The 16,013-nt window shown below is 46.4% G+C and overlaps 1 protein-coding gene across 3 annotated transcripts in view; it reads left to right on the top strand.

Moving 5' to 3' along the window:
• Positions 1-16,013, top strand: part of LOC135394620 (uncharacterized) — a 259,083-nt gene that overhangs the window by 218,197 nt on the left and 24,873 nt on the right. Inside the window, exon 1 of one of the 3 annotated variants that reach the window (XR_010422949.1) lies at positions 13,596-13,837. The exons of the other annotated variants lie outside the window; for them this stretch is intronic. The gene's annotated coding sequence lies outside the window, so the exon portion shown is untranslated. Of the gene's footprint in view, positions 1-13,595; positions 13,838-16,013 lie in introns of those variants that run through there. 3 annotated transcript variants of the gene reach the window in all.

A 16,013-nucleotide genomic window follows, 5' to 3' on the forward strand; every position in this document is an offset into this window, starting at 1 on the left:
GGTTTATCTTATATTATATTTATCTTCACTTGCTTCGGACAGCGACGCCAGCCCGCTTCGCAACACGAACTATCTTTATCGCCGGGACTGCTTCATGGCATCATGTGTTTCTATAGCCGCCCTTGAACTAATATAACTGTTCTCCCCTTCCCCTCCCTCCCTTTCCCTCTCCGCCAAGCAACATGCCGCCAGCATAGGCAGGCCACCGTGAGGCAGGCAGACCGCTCGTCTACCCAACGTTGCCCCGCCCCTCCGTCCCCCTGCTCCATGGCATGGCACGCGCGTACACGAGCAGCATGCACTCTTACAAATGAACTTCACCGCATAGCACGCTCCTAGCCAACCATAATCTCGAATGATATCGTTATCTGCCCTGATTTGTTGAAAACGGGAGGCGTACGCCTTTTCTGTGACACTTATGCTGTTCATAATTGTCACAAAAAAGGCGTACGCCTCCCGTTTTCAGCAAATCACGGCAGATAACGGTAGCATTAGAGATTATGGTTGGCTAGGAGCGTGCTTTGCGGTGAAGTTCATTTTTAAGAGTGTGGACTAAAACCACCGATGCACGTGCTGAAGCGTCGTTCCCTGCTTGGAGCCGCAGCAAGGTGGAGTCCGGCATAATTTTCATTGTAGCTTCGTAACGGAATGAGAGTTTCGAATTGTGAAAACAAGCACGAAATTAACCTAGCCTATAACGTAATTTGAAGTGAACTTGTTTTTGAACTTGAACTTGCTTTTGCATTTTAGTGCCCCTTTAACGACTTAAAATTGGGCTTATTGATTAAAAGTGATAAAAGCGCGCACAAAATGACAAGCGTTTGGGTCGTCCTTGTCATTTTGTGTGAGCTTGTCTCATTGTTAACACTGTTTTTCACGCTGCTACGTTGTGTTCCAACGTCCGCACGTACACTTTGAGCGTTCTCACTTTTCACAGTTCTCACTAAAATTAACGAGTATGCACAAACAAAAATATGACGCACACAAACACCGATGATACTATAAGAACTTAAACAACGTAAACACCTATATAAGAAGATGCAGCAAACACAGTGCTTGTCAAATGAGGAAGAAGGCAATAAATGAGCGTGGTAGGAAACCACGAGAAAACCATGTGACCTCCGTCAACGCTCTGACTGATTTGTGTGTAACAGCAGCGAGCCGTGGTTCACGGTAACTGCGGTTTGGATGGCTAGGTGCCGTTAAGGCCGACTAACTTTTCTAACTAACGAAGTCTATGAGGATTTTTTGTTCGCAGGGTTCTCGTAAACCTCGCTAGATTTATAGACGAAACAGGTATAGGCATGTTCCCCGAGTTTATCTATAGGGAATGACATATTTTGGAAGGCCTGACGCAATCCATTGATTTTTGGCGAATTAAAGTTTGCCAAATTTTCAATACATGGGAGTCTATGGGTTCTCTCGGCACGCCTGCCCGCGATATTTGGGCCAAAGTGATGTCATTCCCTACGGTAAGAGTCGGGGAATTGATTGCATTCAACAAATTTGACAAGCTTACTGCAGTTTTCTAGATCCCTGCGAATGAAAATAATGGCTTTGTCGTTTGCTATCATGTTCTGTAATCTGGCGTCGATTACATTAGGTACTTCCTTAAATCGCGGGAGGAAAACAAAGGGAAGAAAACAATTTTGCGAAGGGGCAGCCAACTCTCTCCGGAAGCGAACGTTAAGTAGACCGCATGGGTCCGCCATAAGCGTAACCGCGGTGTGACAAGGATATTACAGGTTTATAAATAGTGTTAAACGCACTGTGCATGAGCGCAATAAAATAGCGACGAAGCTAGAAACACAATAAACCTCTACATACTTAAACATTTATGCGAAGCATACAAACAGCGGATTACGCCTCATTCGGTCGTATACCATGCCTTTGTCCCGAACCGAGAAACCGTGCGACGAATAATTCAACACTCCGCACTCCGCCGCACAACGCTCCATAATTTTATATTCCCTATCGGGAAGCAGAACTGGGATAACATTTTCTTACAAAGTTAATTATTCATCGGGCCCGTCTTTATACTATTGAATACTCTCACAGTATAGTTATACGCGACTGCCAGTCTCCCTATCTATGTATAAAGCCGCCAGATGCCGGAGCTTCAAATATTTACACGCTGTTGTCAAGCTTTCCATATCTGCAGGCTTCAGGAATATATATTTTAGTTCGGCCTCGACACACAATGCGTCGCCATTGAGGTTATGCTGGCCCGAGCGCCCTTTTTCCACGAGGATTTTACGAACCGTGCCTTTTGCCTCGACAAAGACGTAAAAATACACGCTCGCTTCTCTACGAAAGAATGAATACGAATAGAGCATAGTGAATACCTTTGTGCTGTTGTTGGAACGACGGCGGAGTTTATGAGAACTGCCTTTATAAATCTGCGGAGAAAAACGAGAGGAAAAGAAAAAATATTCTAATGGGCGCATATTGAGTGAACCTGGGAGAGGTGAAGAATGGGACGCGAATGAAGCTGGAGGCCTCGCTATGGATGCTGAGTACTTTCGAGTGAACTTTAGTGAAACAGTCTCCAATGCAGGTGCTGTTGCTATGGAAACGCGGTTGGTTCTCGAAGTTTGTAGTCGGCAAAGATATGTGCAGTAACGGGCAGTACTTGAAGTACTCGGGGCTTGTGTAGTATTTAAAGTACTTTTGGTACTTTTATTTACTTCAAGTAATTCTGCTAAATAATACTTTCTACTTTACTTGAAGTACACTTTGCTGTACTTTCCGTTGAAGCACTTGAAGTATCCTTCGTGAGACTTGCTAGCTCACTGTACGACAGCTGGTAGTGCATCCACTGCGCCACCGCGGTGTTAATTGTGTTGTTCACAGAACTGCGCCTCGGCCTATTTTTGCCAGCTCGCAATCCTATCGTAGCCCATATGTTGGCACGTCCCAACATGCTCTTCCGCATTGTTTACTCATGCATGTAGCGTCTGTGTGTGGTTTGCCTGCGAGGTTACATTTGAACGTGTCTATGTGCATATTATTCTCCATATAAGGAGCTGAAAGGTCGTAAACAACGAGAACTGCATGGCCGAGGCAGACCACAATTAGGGTCGACACAGACACGTAAGCCTCAATCAAACGAGTCAGGGAAAAGAGAAGGTGCTGACGCCACTCGAAGGTCAGCCCAGTTCGATTCTTGGCGTCAGCACATCTTTTCCCTGAGTTGTTTAAATTAGCTAAAGCTGTGGCATGAAAACATCATGTCTTATTTGAGGGTACTTAATAGGTACTTTAAAGTAGCACAGAAGTCATTTTAACACCCTGTTTTCTTCCTATAAAACTGTTAAGTTTCGCACCACAGAGTCATAATTATCGCAGAAATTGAATTGAAAATACGCCGCCAAAAGCGACCGTGCGCAACGGTGGTGAAGAGCAGTACCAGCCTGTGATCTGCCTGGAACCTCGCGCTGACGCTATAAGGAGAACGCTCGCTGATTGGCCGGGAGAAATGTTGTCTGCTACTCCGCTGTCGTCTGCTACTCGGCTGTTCGGGGTTCTGATAAAGCCTTTCTCCTGGCTCGGTATGATTCGGCCGCTTCTTCTATCCCCAATTCTCCGGGAGAAATGCCAAACTGGTTTACGGCTGCAAATGGACAAGGCGCTGACTCCCACTAACCGGCAACCAGAACGAGTTCTCCTTATAACGTCATCGGTGACGTGGCATCATACCTCCTCATCCTCGTTATACCTGGAGTGGCGAGTTAAGGGTGAACGCGCGGAGCCATGTTTATGTGAATTTTTCTGGGAAACAAATTGCACACATCAGAACCTTTCGTGCTATGCGGTATAATGACGCACACACTTTTATCAGACGTCTTAATCTGACATATTTTTGGATGGCCCTCTGTACCTCTTTAAGTACATTTCTCACTACTTTATATTTTACTTGGACTGTTTACCACCGGTAGAACATTTTTTATTGTGTATTTATTTAAAGTACACATTTTTGCAAGTACTTAGTACTTAACTTGAGGTACCTTTCCCGGGACTTTGCCCATCACTGGTTATGTGGACACGTTTTCAGCTGGCCCGGTAGACATGATCTACAGGTCATGATATAAGACAATAAAGTACAGTATTGATTACAGTACAGTACCGTATGTAATACAGTATAGATTCCATTGTACATATCGGTGTACTTTGAGGTACCATTTTAAAGGTGGTGGCGGAATCATAAAGTTGATGTGGAGATGGAGATGCCTTCCAAGGAGAAAGTTTCACAAAATTCGTTCGTGTTTTTCCTTTTTTTTTTTTCATAAAACATAAAGAACATCGAATTCGTAACAAACTGCCAGCTTCCGGTTGAAGCGGCCCTTCCCCGCTTCGCCGCTTCCTGTGACGTAATTGGCATTGCCGACCAGATTTCCAATCGCTCGGCTGACTGCGTCGCCGTGCTGGTTGCAATCCGATACCACCGAAACCATGAACGCAGGTGTTTGTAGCAGCAGATTCTAGTTTCGGCAGCAGATTGCGAGTCGGAAGACCTCATTTGGTGAGGACAGCCTGCCTTCATAAACGACTCCAGTGACGTTCGTTCGCACACTGTTGTCTGAATTCAGCCGGGAGCGCACAGTCGGCTACCAAATCCGATTAAATTCCGACTGTTTCAAAACGAAATATTCCGGTGCTATGTATTTCGTCAACTCAACTACGTCTTTTGTCCGGACACCTTTAAAGCGGGTGAGTTGTTTCGGTATTGTCTTTCGAACTTTATGTCTCTGACTGGAACTGGAGATGTTCGGCAAATACCTACGGCACCTGTAGTTCCACGAGTGGGAAAGCAGCACGTTAAAAGAAGCTTTCTGTCATTTCTGTCTTTCGTCTGCTGTTAATTTTCCGTGCCAATTTTTATAAGTGAGTATTTTAGTATTTTGTGTTCCTATACTTCAATATGACGTATGCTACGGCACCGCTACTATAATGACATCTTAACAGCGGAACCTTTTTTTAGTATGGGTTGTTAGAGAGGTTAGACAAGACAGGGCTGGCTGCTGCATGGTGTCCCGGCAAGGGGTTCCCGTCAATTCAATACTTTTGTGGAGCAGCAATGTAAACGCACTTCAAGAGCAGATGAAACGGGCTGTGACGCTGTGATTGATGCGGTTATGTTATGTTATGTTATGCACACATTGTATTGTACACTAGGGAACTGAGGGAAAAAGAATTATTTTAAGCCCAACATGCACAAGATATGCATCCCAAAGGGCTACATTGAAGTTTGCTCTAGACCGCTTGGACAATAGAACCTTCCATATAGTCAAGGTGCTGGGTGTATGGGAACCCGGGAAGAGAGATGCGGCGTTGTCAGCGCTTGTCAACTTCATAGTGAGCAGTGAGATGGAATCTGAATTTTAGGACCGCATTCTAGGCATGTGTCGTCGAGTTCCCCGTTCCTGTTAGTTTCTTGCACTTCAGCTCACTTCTAGGGGATGTAGCTATACGCATATGCACGTACAGTTCCGTGACTGAGAGGGGTGATGCCTTTCTATTTTTACCTTTTCATCTTTTCAGTTTTCTTTCTCCTTTCATTCATTTCATTTCCTTTGTGGGAGTAGCAGAATTCGTCAGTGACGAATTCAATATCTTCCGTTTTTTTTTCTATAATCAAACTCAAACTCAGAATTATTTTTTCTGCATGTCGCACTTGCCGAAACATTAAACCCTCGAACACACGTACTCGTCAAAATCTGACATCAGAGTTCATACCTTTCCCATTAGCAGTCGTAGGCACGTGACCTGTAATGCGCTTCCTACTGGTGAAGACGCCTGCCGGAACGCGTGTATAAAAGCCGCATGAGTTTCGGCATTCCACGCCGAGTCTGAGAGGTGACCCGGGGTCGAATCCGAGCGCCAGCTGTGCTGTCTGGGTGTTTTCGCAGGATTTTCTTCAGGCGCTGTAAGACAAATGACGGCACAGTTCCCCGTGAAGTCGGCCAAGTACGCACGATCCGTCCATGCGACAGTCGTGATGTTGCGCGCCTGTGCGTATCGACTACGGCAAGCAGTTCCACCAACACCGCCATGAGTTTCACCATTCGTGGTGCCGGTATGGTGAACTATAGTTCACCATAGTGCACTATAGTGCACCTTTGCTGTAAAACCTGCGTTCACATTGATGCAAGTAATTGCATTTTACATTTATCCGGAACAACTCGAGACGCAATGCCTTAAAGACTGGACAAACATTTCGGCTTTAAAGCGCATTCGGAATGCAGTCACTCAATAGCAGTAACTCCGTTCTACGCCAACTATCGTGGCTGGTTTATCAATCCAGCCCCATCGATCGACATCAAAAAGAAGAAGACGCCTGTCTCGTGCCTGCCAGACGCTGTGCATATCTGGGAGAAGGGTTCGCTGCACCTAGACCTCTGTGTTTCATTCACCATCACATTCCAGGGGGTGTCACTATGGCAGCGCCTTCAGCACCTGCATCGAAACGTTCGGTCGTGGTACCAACAGCCGGGGGCGCAGGAATCAAGGCACCCGCGAAATCATCCAAAACCTCTGTACGGCCTAGTCGCCAGACGTCGCGCGTGCCCACGGTCGCCCAAGCACCTGCCGTAGCACCAACGGTAGCAGCAGCCGTACCACCGCACGTAGCACCAGCCGTACCGCCACTCGTAGTACCAGCCGGGGCACCAACCCCGCCCAAACCTCAGAAAGGCTTCGAGGAAACGCTCACGACAGAGTTCCAAGACCTCGGTGACCAGAGTCAAGGAATGCACGATGACCCAAAGTCTGCGTACAGGGTTCGCAAGCGAATGTTTGGATTTGTAGAGATATTTATGTCGCTCGCTGTTATCGGCCTCATCCTCGGCTCACTCTTGATGTTTGTTATGAGTTCTGCGTCTCAAGGTGCTACTCTGAAGCCACTGATGGAAGCCACCGGTGATTCTTCGGTCGTTACCACGGCTCAACCGAACGACACTTCGACAACATCAGCAATAAGTGTGACAAGAACTAATCAAACGGAACTGGAGGTCTAGAGAGGTGCCGACGAATGCCTGGGGGTGCATGCTTGGTGTGAATATAATGGCCACGTGGTTTATAACTCGCGACGGAAAATGTCTCGTGTGAAACAAAGCGTTATTCCGCTTGGTCTATGCATGTGTCATAATGTTTTTTATTGCTTACAAAATCTTTACACCTAGCAAGAGAGATTTTTTCGTAGGATTTACGGGATCGAGCATTGAAATATACGGCGGCGTCTGTGCTGAACATGGCGCGTTGCCAGTTATTGAAGTGAATAGAAGAGAGATGCAGTTCCAGGAGGAGTAATCAACAATTGAAGAATGGAAAATGCACCTTTAGTAACGATACCGCTAATTAAAAGGAAACTAGAAAAGTCTGCACTAAAACAATACGTTCGTGCAACATTTTTATGGACTTATTGGAGTGTTGTCCAGCACGTCCGCACGCTTTCTCAGCCTGTCCATAAACATACGGCCAAAATGCACTCTCGCTTCAGAGAGAATCCCGCGAACATCGCCGCTCGATTGCATTTGCAGGGTGGCGCGCGGGATTCGAATAAGTTTCGCAAATGTGAGAAGAATTCCGGCCTCGTCTTCATCATTAGTGCCTGGGACATTATGCACAAAAATCTTCTAAAATATAATATTCTAATATATATATTCTTCTATATATATATATATATATATCTAATATCTTTGTGGCGACCACCTACCGTCGATGACGACGATGTCCATCGCAACAGCGCTGCGCGCCCGAATAAACAGTTGACCTCTGGGCTTCCTCCTGTGTGGCTGTCTGCTAGCTAGTTCCCACAGCTGGTGACCCGAACATTCGAACACCTCGGACTATTCGGCCTTCTTACCATCCTAAATTCTCCATCTTCTCCACCAAGCTTCCCAGGCCCACTCAACGTCATTCCCAGGAGGAAGCTGCCTTTTCCACCCGGCAACAGAGGTCACTCACCAGAGGGCACGGCACACCACCACCATGCGCCAATTCCACCTTCGGCAGCCATCGCCGTCAGCACCACGTCATCAGGTCAGCTTGGAAGGTTCGCACCAACGCCACCTCATTACCATCACCTGCCGGCCGTGACACCAGAGCCTCGTGCTCGCCGAGCGGTCCCGCTCGTCACGGCAGCCGACGTCACCCTCCCTGCAGCCGACGTCTCGGCAGCTCATCAGCGCGGCGAACAACGCCACACACGCGCAGCCAACACGGCTTTGAACCTCTCTACAACCAACTTGTCAACCTCTCTTCACGGCCCCGCAAATCTGTCTTCACGGCCTCGCAAACCTTCTGGCGCACATCGCCAAGCTCTTCCAAAGCGACTCAAAGCCACTCACGCGACTCAAAGCGATTCAAGCGACTCCTTCAGCACCGCACCTGCCTCCCATCATCGCATCACCCATCTGCGTTCCATCCCATGCTGCGTCATCACCACCTTCCTTTCGGAAGCTCCCACCCGCCTGCACAAGCGCGGGCTCCTGCTTCTGCTGCAACCTGCCCCACAACATGCAACCTGCAACCACAGCTGCCGCTGTGTCTGGGCGGGGGAGTACCTGTGGCGACCACCTACCGTCGATGACGACGATGTCCATCGCAACAGCGCTGCGCGCCCGAATAAACAGTTGACCTCTGGGCTTCCTCCTGTGTGGCTGTCTGCTAGCTAGTTCCCACATCTTCTATAAATATCATGCAAATATGCCTAAACGTCTAATGTGCACAACATGCGGAGAAATATTACTATGCGGGGAATGTTACTCCGGAAGCTTTTGCGTACATTGGAGCTGTATATGGCTAATTACGTAAACCGTCAAAAAAAAAAAAATCTACAAACAAAAATGCCCATTCCTTATTGACAGTCGGAACGTACGTACACGCGTGTGCATCCAGGTATTCCTCGTTGGACATTGGAGTATGCCCCATTGCTTTAAAATACACACACACACACACCTACGCATTTTTACGTGGAATGATTAAAAACTTCCACTATTGCCAGTTAAGAACGCTATATACCGCGAAATTGTGCAGTATGTCACTGAATATTATTCAGGCGAATTAACTATAGCCGCTTATAGCTTATCTATACATAGTGCAGGCAGCTCTACGTTGTGCTGTTAATTGCTTTCGAGAACGGCGCGATACTTTACAATACTTTGATTGCTTTATTTTAATCAAGCACGACTTCTCACACAGGGGGCTTTGCTCCACAGCGCTAGAAAACAGCGCTGTTTTTTTCCTCCTCACATTGCTATTATGAGCTGTTGAGCTCCTGTAAACTTGTTCAGCGCTCATTTCTAGCGCTGGTTTATGATCGCTAGCCATAAGGCTGTTTTGCTCATGACCACAGAGTTGAAATCGCGAGGCAAAATCCCGGGATTTCGGGACAAGAACTTTTGGCTTTCCTGACAAAGAATACTCGTTGTTACGAGTGACTTTTGGTTTCAAGTGTCCCTTCCCCGAAAACTTATCATTTGCAAATTGCAATTCGAAACCGAACCATGTGACAAATATGTTAGCTGCGAACTCACGTGAACCACGCAAGCATGATCACGCGAGAACAGCCTTCAAGCAGCATTAAAACTCCTACTAAATCAGAAGGGGTCTTGAGACCCATATGACTACACAAAATGCTGCAGAACCTCTCTCTCTCTCTCTCTCAGTCTCTCTGCGGAATTTCTTTTTTTGTTTTTTGTTCTCTCGGTCTCCGCGGATACGTTTGAAAGTGAAAAGAGAAAATGGAGACAGCCCTTTCAGATTACTCGATTCGGCTGTTCCAGACGAGAACACGACAGTCACTGTGGATGAATAAAAGGGAGTAAGAGCAAAATGCACCATTCCATGTACCCACACAAGCGACATTCCCCAGACTACTGAAGCGGAAGATGCGGAAAACGTTGACGAACGCTCAGGGGTGGTTGGTCAAACCACGAACAATCACTTACGATGACAGTTGTATCGCGACATAAAGCCATTATCCATTGCCCTTTGGTGTTGTGCTGTTGAATACTGTTAAAGTTCTCTCAAAGGAACGTGTAATACCACACAATGTAGTAGAACCGTTCAGTACTTCAACGAGGTATCATGAGTGGCAGAGCATGAAAGCAAGAGAGGAAAACCGTTATGGTATAACAAGTGTTTATGTGTTGTGCGATCAACCACTTATTTTATTTGTCACCTTTCATAAACATATCGTGTCTAGCGATGTTGTACCGATATGCAAAGAGTTCACCTTACTGGCCAGAGCAGCTCTTACACACTGAGAACATAGCCTGTGTGTGTGTTTGCCCTTTCCACCTGTGCCTCTCGGCTCTCCTCCATGATGCTTACCATTTTAGCGATACTTCCCAGAACCCACGGTTTCAGCCTAGTGAGAATTGTTTTTCAGGTGGGTTCTAAGCTTGCAGGTCAAGCATCTGGTTTAAATTATTTGGTGGACATGGCCCGCTATTCCATGATCCCACACACGAGCTACCACAACAGAGTGGTTTGAAATCCAGTTTTCTTGATTATCGCACTGAAACGTAGTACCTCCTATGATCCCTTCTATGGTGGGTATATACAACGCAATCAACCGATACTATTCAGAACTCATTGTTTCTTATTACAAAAGAAAAATAAAAGAAGAAGAAAAACACAAAGGTTGCGACTTGGAAAGGTGTTCTGCAGGTGACGTAGGGGCACCACGTTCCATTCATGAACTGTATATCCATACTGGTACAGAGCGAAACTACAACTAATGATTCAATTTTTGTTTTTTGGACAATCTCGCCTTTTGGAACTTTCACTGTCCCACCTACTATTGGTGTCCTATGCAGAGTTGTACACGTTACTCGAAAAAAGTAATTGATTACAATTACTGTTACTCCTGCGCGAAAAGTAATTCTTTACCGTTACAAATTACTTCATCAAAAATGTAATACGTTTCCGATTAAAAATGTAACGCGTTACTTTTCCAGTTCTTTTAAATTGTGGCCAAAGCAAAGCCAACAAGCCTACAGTGAATGCAACCATGCAGCTCTTGTTGCAAAATCTAATGAGGCACCAACATACATGATAAGTGAGATTCACAAATATACATTTGAAAGCAACACACAAAACACATGCACGCGTTTATTACAGATTTATATACACGTTTAAAACAACATCAAAACATCCGCTTCGTTTCGTTACTATTGTTATGTTCAGCCCGCACAATTTATCAATACAGTTACCTATTTTACTGTTGCTTCAGTAGGTCGTGGTTGTAAGGTAGTATCATATTACTGCCCAAGCAGCACAATGTACCGAAAGTCGAGTACAATGGGGGTGGACGGGTAGGTGGAAGGCCTTGAACAAACTTGTGAAACTAAAGAACATTGATAAGACACATACCGTCCACCCCCATTGCACTCGACTTTCAGTACATTGTGCTGCTTGGGTGTGGTGTGCATGGAACACGTGTGGACTAGAGACGGCCGTCACAGTGACCTCTGCGTCATTGCTTCAGTCGAACTCGTGGTAGAACAGAAGAACAGATTGGCTTGCTGAAAAGGGTTGCCATTGTTGACAGAAGGTTTAAAAAGTAATCGATTACTCAGTAATTGATTGCCGAAAATTATAATCAGATTACTTGGAAAATTACTTGCTCACAAAATTAATTGATTACGTTAAAAAATTACTGAAAAAAGTAATTCATTACTAGTAACGCAATTACTAGTAACTCGTTACGTACAACTCTGGTCTTATGTGACTGAATTCTCAACATGATATATATTAAAGACGAGCTGGGCTCTCGCACCCTCTCTCTCACAAAATGGCTTGGTCCCTGACCACATCCCGCCCGCCAACGCTCTGCCCTCAAAGCTCTCTCCACCTTTCTGGATACCATTGGATGTCGGTCCTTATTGTGAAGGGGCTCATTATTTCATTCCCCGCATCAGCACCCGCCATGGGGTAGAGTATCGCCCCCTGGCGATGAAACTCCCCATTCGTCATCTCGCAATAAAGTTGTTGTTTCTCAAGGTATGTGAAGGTTTCTGATCCTGTACAGTTTGTCAATTTTGGAGCTATACTGTGCTGAGGTACAAAACAACTTTGTTTTGAGCCGATGAATGGGGAGTTTCATCGCCAGGGGCGATACTCTACCCCATTGCTGGTGGTGATGTGGGGAATTGCTGAGATCCAAAAAAGAAAAAAAATACAGTCTCAATTTGAATACATGAGTAGCCTTTAAGTACCCTCCTTGCCGACATTTGTATTTACACCAATTCCCAACATTAGCTGATTGATGGAAAGTGTAAATAAACAGGTTTATTTGCTGTCCAAAGAACGCACAAGTGTCTCCTTCACTATCAAGGCATTCCCTATAGAACCTGAATAACGAAACACCGCGCCGCTGCTGATCTGTGACGGACCGATTCAATTTTTCTACATTGACCTTTTGGGCGAGTTTACGACTCTGACATTGTAGTAAGAAAGTATAGTACTTCTTAATTACTAGTTTCCGGAGTGCATAGCCGTTTGAGTAACCGGGCTCAGTGACCTTTTCATACGCCGACGATGAGTAATCCCAGGGAACAAACCGAGGACGGGCAAGTCTCCTTACTCCCTTATATGTGCCCTTGTTCAGGAATCCATGCCACTAGCTATAAATCGCATGGACGCCTCCGAAAAAATAAAAATAAAAGTAATGTAGGCTTACAGAGAGAACAACATATATAATCTGATGATGAAGTGGAGAGAAGCATAGTTGTTGGACGCGTGTTTCAAGGAATGTAAGGTTAACGCTACGGTTTCAAAAAGTGCTACGTGTACCCAGTGGCGGATAGAAAGAGAGGGGGGATCGCCCCTAACCACCAAGTTAAACATTAGGTTCCATCTCCCTTCTCCCGCCACATACTTCGACAAAACCCCCCCCCCCCCCAAAAAAAAAAAAAAAAAAATTGAACGCCTGCATCCGCTCCTGTTTGTACCACGCTGTTGAAACACACGCAATGCTAATCATTACCCAAGTGGATTGACTGACTGCACGATTTCCCTGGTTGCAGGTGTCACAAGTATAGTTGGCCTTCATCGTATGCTTTCTCATGCGCTATCAAGATTGCTACCATTCTTTCAAAGCAAAACACACGCACACTCACAAACATACACACACAAAGCAAACAAACAAAAAACACATTTGTAATGACAGCGTTTCTCGCGCTTGCGATGGTGGCCCGTGATAACGATAACAGTCCCCCCACCCCACCCCCTGCATCTTCTGCCGACTCACGTCGTATTCCTAACCGATCATCATAATTTGTAACAGACAGAGGCTGGTGACGTCCAACACTCGCCGCGCCGCGTCCCACATTGGGCCTCTCTCGGCCAGTTGCTTGGGAAGTTGCTCTCCTTTGTTCTTCCCGAGGGACTTGTATGTCTTGAAGGGGGTGTGGCAATCTTGAACGAGGTTGCTGAAGGCGCTTTTGACTAGAATTTTGCGGCGTGTTTGGTACGTTTGCTTGCCGGGCAGTGGGGGATGGGGGGGGGGGGGGGGGAAGCCGCCCCAGTTTCGAACTGTCTAAACCGAATGTCTCATCGTAATTTCAACATAGGGTTCCCGAGGTCACATGTTAGGGACAGCGGGACAAGCGCTAAAGGAATCTTGGGAGTGCTGAAAGCTTTGGTCTTTTTCAGGATTATCTATTTATCTTGAGTGTGTGCCACACGTGGACGTGCGCTTGGATGCGCTGTGTGAGTGTGTGTATAACATCTTCGTTGGATGTGCTGTGGTTGTGTGTGTGCGTGCACCTTGGAGACTATATGGTGACGTCGCTGGAGCTAACCTGCATGAGGCGGATCGCCGGTGATGGTAAGACGGGGTTCTCTCTTAGTCAAACGGCCTATGGTTCCTCGCACCCTATCTAAGAAACCGCTGGTGTGCTGCCTGTTAGTGAATACTAGATAGAATTAATGCCGTGGCCTGTAGACGGGTGTGGCTTCCGGCTTGGTCAAGGAACCGTAAAAATGGAGGGAAGCGCTCTTGTCTCCAGCGTGCGAAAGGTTAGGTGCACCGTGTCGTTTGATGTGCGCTTTTATGGGACACCTTGTGACGTCACAGTTTATGCTGTGCCAAGCTCTTAACTGATTCAGCCCTGGTTGCGTGCGCACCCTAAAAATTCATATTAATTGATACCTAGTTCCATAGCCACGTGCCTCTTATCGCTATATAGAAAGAAAGTCATTGAGTTGAAAATATTATAGCTTCAAAATAATTATTTTTTTTTTGTAGTCGAGGGTGTAATAAGTTTGTATTTTGTCGGTGAGCTAGCTTATTTTTGTCAGGACAGACACAATCCTGTAACAGTCATTCTAGATTTTAATCGCGGCAAATATCCCCAGTCCAAAATTCTATGTCTCATTCCGACGTGGGCACATTCTCGCACACCGCGCCTTGTCTTGTATGTAGTTGCGCTTGGTCAGAGACCAACAACGCCTGGACTGTCCTTCTGGCCTACGGACTGTTTGCCGTCCATGACCCCCTTATCACTTGTCATGTCTTAGCACTTCTCATAACACGTAACGCTCATTCTCGTCAAATATCATACGTACGGCATCTTCAGTTGACAGCCACCGATCGCTGTAGAGCGCGCCCTCTATCCGCGACTGGTCAAAACGGTGCACTCTGACGACAGCTTTGGCAGTTGTTTCTTTCTTCCATCTTCTTTCTTCAAATAGGTCGGAGCGCTCTGGCTTAGAGCATTTGTATACTACAAGTCGAAGATACCATGTTAGGTTATCTACTTCAGATCGCCTTGTCCCTTATCGGAACTTGAAAATCGTCGTCGTCCAGTCATCCATTAGCAACAGCGGTTGTGCTGCAAGAAGCTCCATGTCTCTGACCAAGACGCCCCTCGTGTTTAGTATACCACTGTAGTGTCACTTTTTCAATAGTAAGCGATCGGGATGAATTTTGCGATCAAAACTTCGCGTTCCCCACATTGCACACCGGCTACTATGAGACTTCCGCTGATACACCGGCTATACTATGAGAACTCTTGGCGCGCTGGACCGCGAAGTCCAAGACTTGCTGGTCTCGATAGTGTAGACATAAGCGCGTTGCAGTGGTGGAGCTTAGGCGCGTTGCGGTTGTCGCCTTGTGCGTGTTGTGCCACATTTGAAAATTTTCCCTGTCGGCCACGATGGAAATTGATGAGTGATCAATCGTGAGTTTTCAAATTGTTCACACTATATTTGGGCTCCCCACATCACGCCGGACCCACGCGACATCGTATACTTCCCTCTGGTAGTTCAGCTTTCGTCTGCGGGTCTTCACCGCTGCCCTCCACAAATATACGCACTGCTGAATCGGTCGTATTCAGTAGACCCTGGGTGCACTATGGTACACAGGGCGGGGTTGGGAAGGTTTACGAATTTATTGTGGCCCTCGTACGCTTGAGCGGGCAAAGGTAAGTGACATGTGAAAAGCGGCGAGACTGACAGCTTTCAAGAACGCGCGGACGCTAGCTTTAGGCAGCCGTAGCCCTGGTGTTCGCCTTTGGATGCAGAACTGTGAAAATATACAGGGAGTAAAATCTGTAGAGGTCTTGCACTTCGCAAGGTAAGGGAACACTGTGGAAGTACGGCTCGCGTCAAAGTTAAATTGAAGAGCGTTCCAGCCTGCGAAGCGGGAAGACAGCCACTCCGGCAGCGCCCAGCTAGCAGAAAACAACGCCTTCATAACAAGGGTCACTCCTCTAACTGTACATACATGACCAAACACACCCTCCACCGTTGTTTCTACTAAGCACCACCAAGGTCCGCAGGTGCAGGATGGTGTTCAAGTTAACTCTGATGCCAGCTAAAGGCGCACGATTCGGCTAAGTAAGACATAACGCCGCGACCAGAGTGTTTTTCGTGAGTTGTGCTGCCCAAATGTAATGCCTCAGACTGTAATAATTTAATTAAACCTACGGTTTTTGCTTCAAGTGAGAAGTGAAGCGATGTATACACGCTTTAAGACAAATGTCGGCACAGCTTCTTGTGAG

This window comes from Ornithodoros turicata, chromosome 5 (genome assembly GCF_037126465.1).
Source record: "Ornithodoros turicata isolate Travis chromosome 5, ASM3712646v1, whole genome shotgun sequence".
Classification (NCBI taxonomy): Eukaryota; Metazoa; Arthropoda; class Arachnida; order Ixodida; family Argasidae; genus Ornithodoros; species Ornithodoros turicata.